Source organism: Camelus bactrianus, chromosome 7, assembly GCF_048773025.1.
Source record: "Camelus bactrianus isolate YW-2024 breed Bactrian camel chromosome 7, ASM4877302v1, whole genome shotgun sequence".
Classification (NCBI taxonomy): domain Eukaryota; kingdom Metazoa; phylum Chordata; class Mammalia; order Artiodactyla; family Camelidae; genus Camelus; species Camelus bactrianus.
The window spans coordinates 14,690,838-14,700,677 of record NC_133545.1 but is presented as its reverse complement, the minus strand read 5'-3'; positions in this window follow the sequence as shown (position 1 = coordinate 14,700,677).

Here is a 9,840-nt window from a genome sequence, read left to right as displayed (position 1 = left end):
GCTGCATTGCTCATTTTGACATGGCATGGTTTTTTTTCCTACATGTAGACATAAGTGGGGTACAGGTATTTTCTCAGATCAGTTCTGTCAAGGCAGTGGTTTGGGGCCTAATAGGGTGTTTTTACTTAAGGTTCTCCCTCTTCTGGGCATGCTCATAATGGCACTGCAATACAGGCTACTGCGACTCCCCTTTCCCCAGGCTGACCATCCTTTCTCATTACCCTCCCCACCCCCAGATTCCTAGTTCCTATCAATACATCCTTTTGTGATAACTCGGTGACATTAATCTTGCACCACTCAGTTCCTTGATCTAACAGCCACTGTTTTTAACTTTTCTTTGCATGTGACCTAGTAAACATTGACTTCTTAGATTCATTTTCAGAAGATAATCCATTTCTTTTTAAAATATGTTTTCAAATTCTTGTAGATTTCCTCTTTGGAGACTCCAACTATTGATAATAGATAAAAATAGCTACATAATTGATCAGAAATTGAAATATAAATTAAAGACAATTCTGAAAAGAGAAACATAATTAGGAATTATGAAGCAGAGTTCATGGCAGCTGGCCATTGAAGCATCAGAAAAAAACATCTTTATGATCCTTGGAAATAATGTGGCTTCCTTTTGAGAACCACACACTTATTACCAACACTAAACAAAAGACAGAGTATAAAAAGTGAGAGACCTATATTATTAACAATTTTCCCACCCTAGTGTTAATTTATAATGAGAAAAATAATAATATCTCAGGCTAGAACAATCATATTGACATGGGATTAATTTTCTCTTTTATGTAGAGATTCATATCTATTTCTTCAGGCTAAACTTACCTTATTCATCACATAGACCGTAGCTGTGAGCGCCTTAAACCTGGTTTGGCAGAGCCCAGGCGAATGACTAGCATCACTATTTCAGAGAAGAAAATTTCTTGCTAAGTTAAAGAATCTCAGCCACAGAAAGTGGATGTTAAATATAAAAACAGACGTTGGGAGGAAAAGCAGGGAATATGATCATTCATCTATGATTCCATCTAATATTTGAATGGAATTTTCATTTTTTTCTCAGATGTTCTAGCATCCTCCAGGCTTAAATATCTCATAAACAAAGCCAAATGCAACAGCACTGGAAAGGTAATCATCAACGGTCCTGAATGTGTCAAACTCAGCTACCTAAATTTATTTGTCATTATTATTTATTTATGTAGTTATGTAGGTTCATATGTATGTATTTACTTATATATCTTTTTCTTTTTTTCCAGTTTTACTACCTAAGGGCTTAATGTCAAGAATTGGAATGCTATCATGTGTTTTGAGGAATGTACAGAAAAAGAAATGATTGTAAAGTATCAACTAGTGTAAAGATCATGAAAATACCTGAAGCTTCCTTCCTTCCATATTATTAAGATTTATTTTCCCTGATTTTTTAGAAATTACTATTTTGAGTGGAAGGAACTTTGGATCCCAGCTACTCTGAGTCTACCTGATTAAAGAAAATGCCATCTACAATAGGCAATGATGTCAGGAAATAAGGCTTTTTTTCCATTTTTTTCCCATGTGAAATGGTATGAAATCGTATAAAAATTAGTCAAGTTTAAAGTCATTTCTTAAGAAAACTGAGAAATTTGACAACACCAAGCACTGATAAAAATAAGGAGTAATGGAAATTCCCACACTCTGCCAGTGGGGATGTACATTTTGTACAAATCTGCAAGAGTTTGCTTGCTTCAGAATTCCAGGGGCTTGTCTTATAATTCTCTCCCCGGGGTTCGCTTTAGCTGCCCACTGCATCCTTTCCCACCACTGACACACAGGCAATGCCAAGGGGTCTGCTAAATCGCAACACCCAAGCTTCAGGGCTGCTTGCACCACAGCCTGGACATGTCGCTGAGCCCTTTCCTAATTAAGATCCACACAGTATTGACAGTCCTGGTATCACCTGGTAGATGGGCCAGAGCAGCAATGGCTGGTCGTGGCATGTGTGGTCTCCATGTGACTTCCTTTTGAGAACTGCACGTTTATTAGCAACACTAAACAAGACAGTACAGTATAAACAGCGAGAAGTCCATATTATAAACAGTTCCCCCACCTCGTATTAATTTATAATGAGAGAACGAATAACATAGGCCAGAATAATCACTTTGATGTAACCCAGAGAGGTCTACCAGGCCCTGTGCATCCTTTGTGGTGGCAGAGGCAAGCTGCAGTAATTTGCCTTTTACTTTAGAGTGCTAGATAGCTCGGTGAGCCCCTTACCCAAGGACCCCTAAAGACATCGCTGAAGTGCCAGTTCCCTGAATGTTCATAGGGCTTATCATCCACTCTACGGAGCATAAGTGTCTTACCAGGGTCTCCCACATACTAGCCACCTCTTGTTCATCCTGCCGATTTGCAGGATAGATTGGTTTGCTGTTTTGCTGGATGTCCATGTAGCTCAGATCTCTTCAGACTGCATTACAACAGAGGATGTGGGAGTTAATACTGTCCTGAGGCAAAACTATAAAAGAAGTGTCTGTTCCACAAAGGCAAACTGTTTCTAATTCTCTTTTCCAACTGGAATCAAAAAGAACACATTTTCCAAATCCATGGCTGCCTACAATACACCACAGGCATCATCAGTCTTCTCTAACAATCATACCAGATCTGACTCAGCAGCTTCAGTTGGGACTTCTGCTTGGTTAAGCTTGATGTAGTCTACAGTCATTTTTCAAAATTTCATCAGTTACTTCAGGGGCCATGATGTCAAAGACAGAGAAGTTCAGGACCACTTTCCCCTGCATCCTTTAACTTTATAGTAGTGTCACTAATCTCTACTAGTTTCCTTAAAGATGAGATACTGTTTCTGAGCAACTATATTGGCTGCATTGGGATGCATAAGAGATATCCTATGATCTCCTTTACTCAAGGCCAATGACCCAACATGGGGATTATTCCTATTGCTAAATACACCAATTCTGGGACTGGAAAAATGACCACTTTGTGGGTCTGTGGGTAGAATGGGCTCACTGTGACCTGAACTTTATCCAGGGCACCATTTTTGACTTGTTTCCTTAAGAACCATTCAAGCCAGAGGTAAGGGTGTCGAATGATGATGATTTGGGTCTTTCAGTATCAACCCCAAGTCAGAAACTTTGTCAGTACTTCTCAAAAGGTCTAGTTAGTCTCCTTTCCCCAGTGTAAAGTCTTAACCTTATGTAAGTGTCCATATTTCCCTTTGGGGAAGAACTGTATAAATTATTACAGTGTTTTCTTGCCACAATGTTGGCAGTCTCTACTTTCACGACCTGGACATCTTTTCAGTAATTGGGTTCTGAATACAAAAACTAGCTCGGACTTAGTAACTGAACAAGAAATCATAATTACTTTGGGGGCAAATGCCCTCAGTCTCCTGCTCCTCCGTTCTTACCTTTTCCTGGTTGTAGATGTTCAGCATCAGCCTTGTTGCCGTATCATCGTGCCTCTAGGAACACCAGACTCCCTTAAACATCTCCAAAACTCCCTGAAGGTAAAGCCCAATTGGCTGCCACTCAGGCTTGGCTAGTCATTAATATAATTACAGCCTCCTGGCTGCTGGCTTTTAAGCATCAACACCTGGTCTCCCTTACCTGGGGGCCTCATCATCCCTGTGAATATTAACCAACTCCATCTGTGAACCACTGCTAAACCTGGCACCTTACATGTCATAGAATTCAGTGCCCAAACTCCACAGGTCTGTTCCCAAGCTCACATGTTACTGAGCTTTTAAGAAGTCATTCTAAAGTTTTATAGGGCCAGCAGCTTCAGATGACGCTGTATATGTTAGGACTGGCGGATCCTGTGGTCACTTGCCTATTGTAATGCCTTTTTTTCCCTGTAAAATGGGTCCCTTGTATGAGGCCACATTCTGAGGGTTGTCAGTAAGTCTGGAACTCTGAGCTCTTGTGTGATGAGAGTGCAGAGAAGGTGAACTCACATCTAGAATGTGAATCAATCCCTGTAAGTATGACTTGGCTGTCCCCTCCAGAATGTATTATTCCCCTCTGATCTGGCTAAATATTTCAGAGCTTTTGCATATACATGTACACAGAATATTTTGGAGGAATACATATTAAAATGTTAACATTAATTACCTCAAGAAAATATTGGGGAGTTACTAGTATTTTTCTAATATATTTTCATTTTGTTATTCATTTAAAAAAAAAGAAATAAGAGTAGAGCTACCACAAAGAATCTAGCAAATGTTTATAACATGTGTGTAATTCTTTAGATTGTTTTTCTTGATCTTGTTTCCCCATATATCATCCCTGAATTAACCTGATAAAACAATCGTCTTTACTTTATTGTAAGCAAAATTTCAGGATTTTGCCTATTATCGAAGTGAAGACAATTCCTTCATATTTAGAAAAAGAGTGCAAAAATTTGTTTATAACAAAGTACAAACTCTCAACACAAGAGAAATTACAATAGAAAACACAATGCCCCAAAACTTATAGCTGCTATTAGTGTATAATGTACATTAATGTATACGTTACTCCCCAGGTACAACTGAAGGTCAGTATTTGAACACTTCACCTGCAGGAAGGCATTCGGAGATTCATCTCCTTGTTTTTTACAGCTGTTACTCAACCTACTAACTCCAGCAGTAATTTATATTAAAATAGCAGAATGGAGTCCAGTGGTCATTATTTAAATGTAGCTAAATATTATGATGCATATTCATACAACTTTGAATTTATATAATTTTCATTTCACATACTGGTGGGTGGAAAAAGTGGGTAAGACAACTATTGATACACTTTCTGTTCTTCAAACTGTGTCCTTGGGCAAGCTATTTAACCTCTCTGCATCTTAGTTTCTTTATAAAATTAAGCTATCAATAGCTCTTATCTCTCAGAATTGTTATGAGAATTAAAGAGACAATCCACAATAAGCACATACAACAATATCTTAAACATAGCAGGCACTCATAAAACTAAATTATTATTATTAATATTGCTTTCAAAGGGTTCTACATTTTCAAATCCATAATAGGATTTGATCTGTAGAAAAGGAAAATTACTATTAATATTATCCACCCAGAAGAAATTATCATATTTGCAAATATGCATAACATATAATTGTAATTATCTATTTAAAAAAGGTTGAGCATGAGAAACATTACTAGAAGTGAGTATTAAGCAATGAGATGGTAAAAATATAAGAATTGTTAGGCAGGGAACAGATTTTGAAATCTAGTCAGGACAGAGATGTAACATGTGTTTTTTTGTAGCACTTAAAAACTGTTGTTTGAATTAATGAATAAGGCAACATATGAGTGTGAGAATAATGAGTAAGAAGGAAGCTAGGTAAGAATTGGGGGAGGAGACTGTGGTGACACTGATGTAAGGAGAACTAGCATTCCAAACAGAGGAGATAACAGCAACAAAGGAGAAAAAAGAGAGGGGTGTTTGGGACTTGGCAGGAAGGGCAGCCTAGTGTTCGGCGGGAAAGGCAGATCCCAGTCTGATGAAATAGTGAATGGGGCCACCACGGAGTGCAGCACAACACTCTTGTCTTCCCTATGACTGACTTCCATTGCAATAGGGTTCTTAACTAACCAGTGCCTGAAATTAATTTGGGGGTCCAGGACTAAAACAGAAAAACAAATCACGTTTATTTTCACTCATCTCTAACCAAGCTAAAATTTAACATTTTCTTCCATTGCAAATGTGGGCAACAAACCACAAGAGTATAAGCAGGATTTGTGAACTTTGTCGCAAATAGAGATCATAGACAGTCTCATCACATTCCAGTTGTCACAGATACCTGCAAATATCATGTATATTACCACCACTTTCAGTAGTTACTAGACTTAACTCTAGATCTTCTTATTTAACGGGTAAATAGTGAAGCAAAATATTTCTGCATCCAAAAATTTTCTTAGTATAGTAACAACTGCATTTCAATATAATTGGAGTCATTTATAATCCAATACAATTTATTCTAAACATTTAAAAACACGATTTTGTGAAGGGATCCATAGGCTTCTCCAGAAGGAGCTGCCAAAGGAGCTCATGCAATAAAAAATGTTAAGAATCTCTACATTAGAATTAGTATTTTGGTTTTAGCGTTTCCCGGCCCTTTCTCTAACATTCGTTCTCCAACAGTCTCCAGGTAAACAACTCCGTCTATTAGCTCTCTCTAGAATTCTTATGTAATTGATAACTAGGGGAATCCATATTATTGTGGATAAGATAAATAATTTCTACACCACCCTTTTGTATTGTTGTCTTTACTCTCTCTTCTGTCCATTTCTCTTTCCATTTAAATGAATTCCCTATCTCAGCACACACCTGGAGATGAAGGAGTAACTTCAAGCAGGTGGGGAGATTCAGAAGGGCTTAAATATAATAGCAGAGCCCTCCACACATGGATGAGAGCTACTGAAAGGAAGGAAAGGAAGGGATGGGGGAGGAGACAAAGTTGCAGATGGTAGAAGGAAAGTCCAACCCAGCAGACAGAAATTAGCACTCAGTATCCAGAAGGTATAGACATAGCCACAGATTGGCCAGAGCCTAGCATCAGAGACGTCCAGAAAAAAGGTGAAATGTTTGCTGAAATGTAGCCCAGGGAATTGGCAGCAGGTACTATATACATTAAAATATGGATCAGATCATCTTGAATAACTAAGGAGAGGAGGTTCACAAAGCCCACATTGGGAGTAAGTCTGCCTGGCAAGGTGACCTCATTTACACTAACAGAAACAGAGGGCAGTGAAGGCAGAGAACCAGGAAGTTTATGACAACTGGTCAGCTCTCCAAATCAGCTTCACTCTCAGAAGCATCTGCTCTAGGTGACATCAGGCTCCCAAAGCATGAAGCAGAATGTGTTACTAAGTCAGATCTCCTTGAATCACCAAGAAAATAATAAGGCAACAGTGATAGAAGATTAGAAAAAGAAACAATCCAGAGGGAAAAAATGACCAGGTGGCCAGAGGCAAAATGTTTGATAGATCCAAATGGCCTTCATTATTTCTCAGTTGGAAAATCCCAACAACTTCCTAAATTGCCTCCCCTTCTTAAGTGCTTCACTATCCAAATTTATCTTAAAAACCACTTCCAGGTGACAGACAAAAATTCTTCAAGTGTAAACACTTTTTCTCACTTCAGTCTCTTAACTAAAAAATACCAACAACTCTTGTCACCTAAACAAGCTCCTTTTCTTTGCATTCAAATTTCTGTGCAATATGGTTCCAACCCATGTCAATGCTTATTCCTAGTATTCTTTATTTTTAATACTAAACATCATTAAAATAAATACTTTAAATATTCATTATTTTAATGCTTCCTTTTTAATATTTCCTTTTTACTTCTGACAAGTGTGCCTTTCTTTGAAGAATTGCTCTACTTCATTTCCGTATGATGCTGGATGGGCGGCTGATCCGAAGACCATGGACTTTTGACAAGAGGAACGCCATGTGGCCCAAGTTAGGCCACCCAGAGTTTCTTTCCCAGGAGGAATGGCCCAAGAATACAAGGACAGAGAAGGACCAAAAATGACTGGAACTGAGTCATGTGAGGAATTCTTGGGTGAATGTTCCACTGACCTTAATGCTCCACTGATACTCTATCCTTCCCTTGACTCTTCCACTCAATTCTTGGAGCTACTCAATATCCTTTCAAGAAATTCCTTTGCACACACACATGCTTCGGCTTAAGAACAGTAGTTTCTATTGCTTGCAATCAAAGAACACCAAATGATGCAGAAATGAGCACAAAAGCATAGGGGCGGCTGTTAGGTATGGGATAGGGCACAGACTCCCACAGATGACTGGTGTCTGTAGAATTAATTATCAAGCTAAAATGTCATAAAAAGCAATGGGGTTGACATTAAAATTCTAAGATGGGAAATTAAAAGTCCATAATATATAGTGGGAACTGGTAAATAAGGTCATTGACTGGGCTGCCTGGGACACTGGGTGAAACTTCTAGGAACTGTTGGCTTTTGTAACAAACCTGGATAAGTGAAACTGAGGGAATTAGGAGCTCAAATGTTAACATTTTCACTTTGAGGCATGGGCTAAAATCCAGTCTGCTTGTCACCATGCCCCAAGCATTTCTTTTTATAGCTGTCATGGGACTGAGACAGATGAAAACCAAACACAGAGATGGATTGATCATTCAGCCTGTTAAATTAGATCAGGTCAAGTGAGAATGTTGCCACGTATCTTACATGAATCTTGAGGGAAATATCGGGCTATGAGCTGTTCAGCAGTTGTGCTGGTGAGCATCTGGAGAACCTGAAGACACCTGAACCACCGCAGCTCCTGCCGGCATCCCCGCCTGCCCCTCTTGACTGAGGAAGCAGAGTCTCCCACAGGAGAGAGAAAATGATTCCTCTGGCACCAAACTGCACTGGTACTGACCTCATTTCCCGTTACCCTGACCATCTCTTGCCCCTCGTCCTCTGCTTACTTCATTCACAGGCTCCCTGCTGTTCCTGGGCTACGCTGGAAGCTCCCACCTCAGAGCTCCTGAGCCCGCTGCCCGTCCTGCTCCCCCTGCCTGTGATGCTCTCCCTCCCGATACCCGCCTGACTTGCTCCCTCATCTCCTTCAAACTTCTGCTGGCTTGAATGTCAGCTTCTCCAGGAGGCTTTCTCCGGCCATTGTACTTAAAATTGCAACCCTTGCCTAAGATTATATTGCCCTTCAGTGTTTTATTTTTCTCTATTGTCCTTACCGCCATCTAATATATATTTTACTTTTTTGTGTACTTTGTCCCCAGACAGGGGCCCCAGTGAGCCCTTCACTCCTTCGTGGTAGGTCCCTCCTCTACAGTCAGGCTGGCCCTGTGACTCATTTTAACCATGAGAATGTGGCAGAAAAGATGCTGAGCCAGTTCCAGGCTTACGCCTGCAGAGGGTGTGGTGGCGTCCAACTTCTTGCTTTGGAGACCTCTGTGCTGTCCTGTGGAAAGGATGGTTACTCTGCTGAGCAGACTCTGTACAGAGAGACATGGCCACGTGGGAGGAGAGAGTCCTTGAGACTACACGGAGAAATTGAGAGGCCTAGCCCTCCACTGCCCCACCTGAGTCCAGTTTTCCAGCTATTTCCGCTAGGACGTCAGGCGTGTGAGTGAGCCATGCTGGACATCCCAGCCCTTCAAGCTACCATCTCATGGAGCAAAAGGACCAACCAGGTGAGTCCAGTCAGCCCAGGTGAGTCATGAGATAATAAAATAATTGCTGTTTTAAGCCACAAGGTGGCCTGTTATGCAATGAAATGTAACCAAAACATTATTCATTATGTTCATTATCTGTGTCCTCAGCAAGAGTGTAAATTCCATGAAAACAGGGGTTTTGGGGGGGTCACTTTGTTCTTTACTGAATCCCTAGCACTGCAACATGCTGAGCACCTAATAAAACATTCTGAATGCAGGAAAGCATAAATTAGTTAATGAATTTAAACTAGACAGAGACTGTGGGGTGGCATGTATAATCAGAATTTGGAAGGGGAAATATATTAAAAGAAATTTTAGAGATTAATTCGTCTCTATTAATCAATATAATTATCATGGAATAACATTTGTTCAAACAGACTTCAGAGATGCACTTTCTAGGAGAACAGAATCCTATTTTGGATACGGTCAAATTTCTTGATAAGGATACATTCACCAGAAAGTCTGAATTCAATTTTCCAGGACTGATTAAGTTGACTAATTTAATTAATACAAACCTAAACCGAATGCTGGCCCCTCCCTTAGATGGCCAGATATCATTTAGCTTAATAAAGAGGGAAGGAATTCAGAGATTTCAGAAATTCTTGATCAGAACAGTTATATACAGCTTGCCCACTCTCTCCCCTGACCACATCTCGGAACAGAT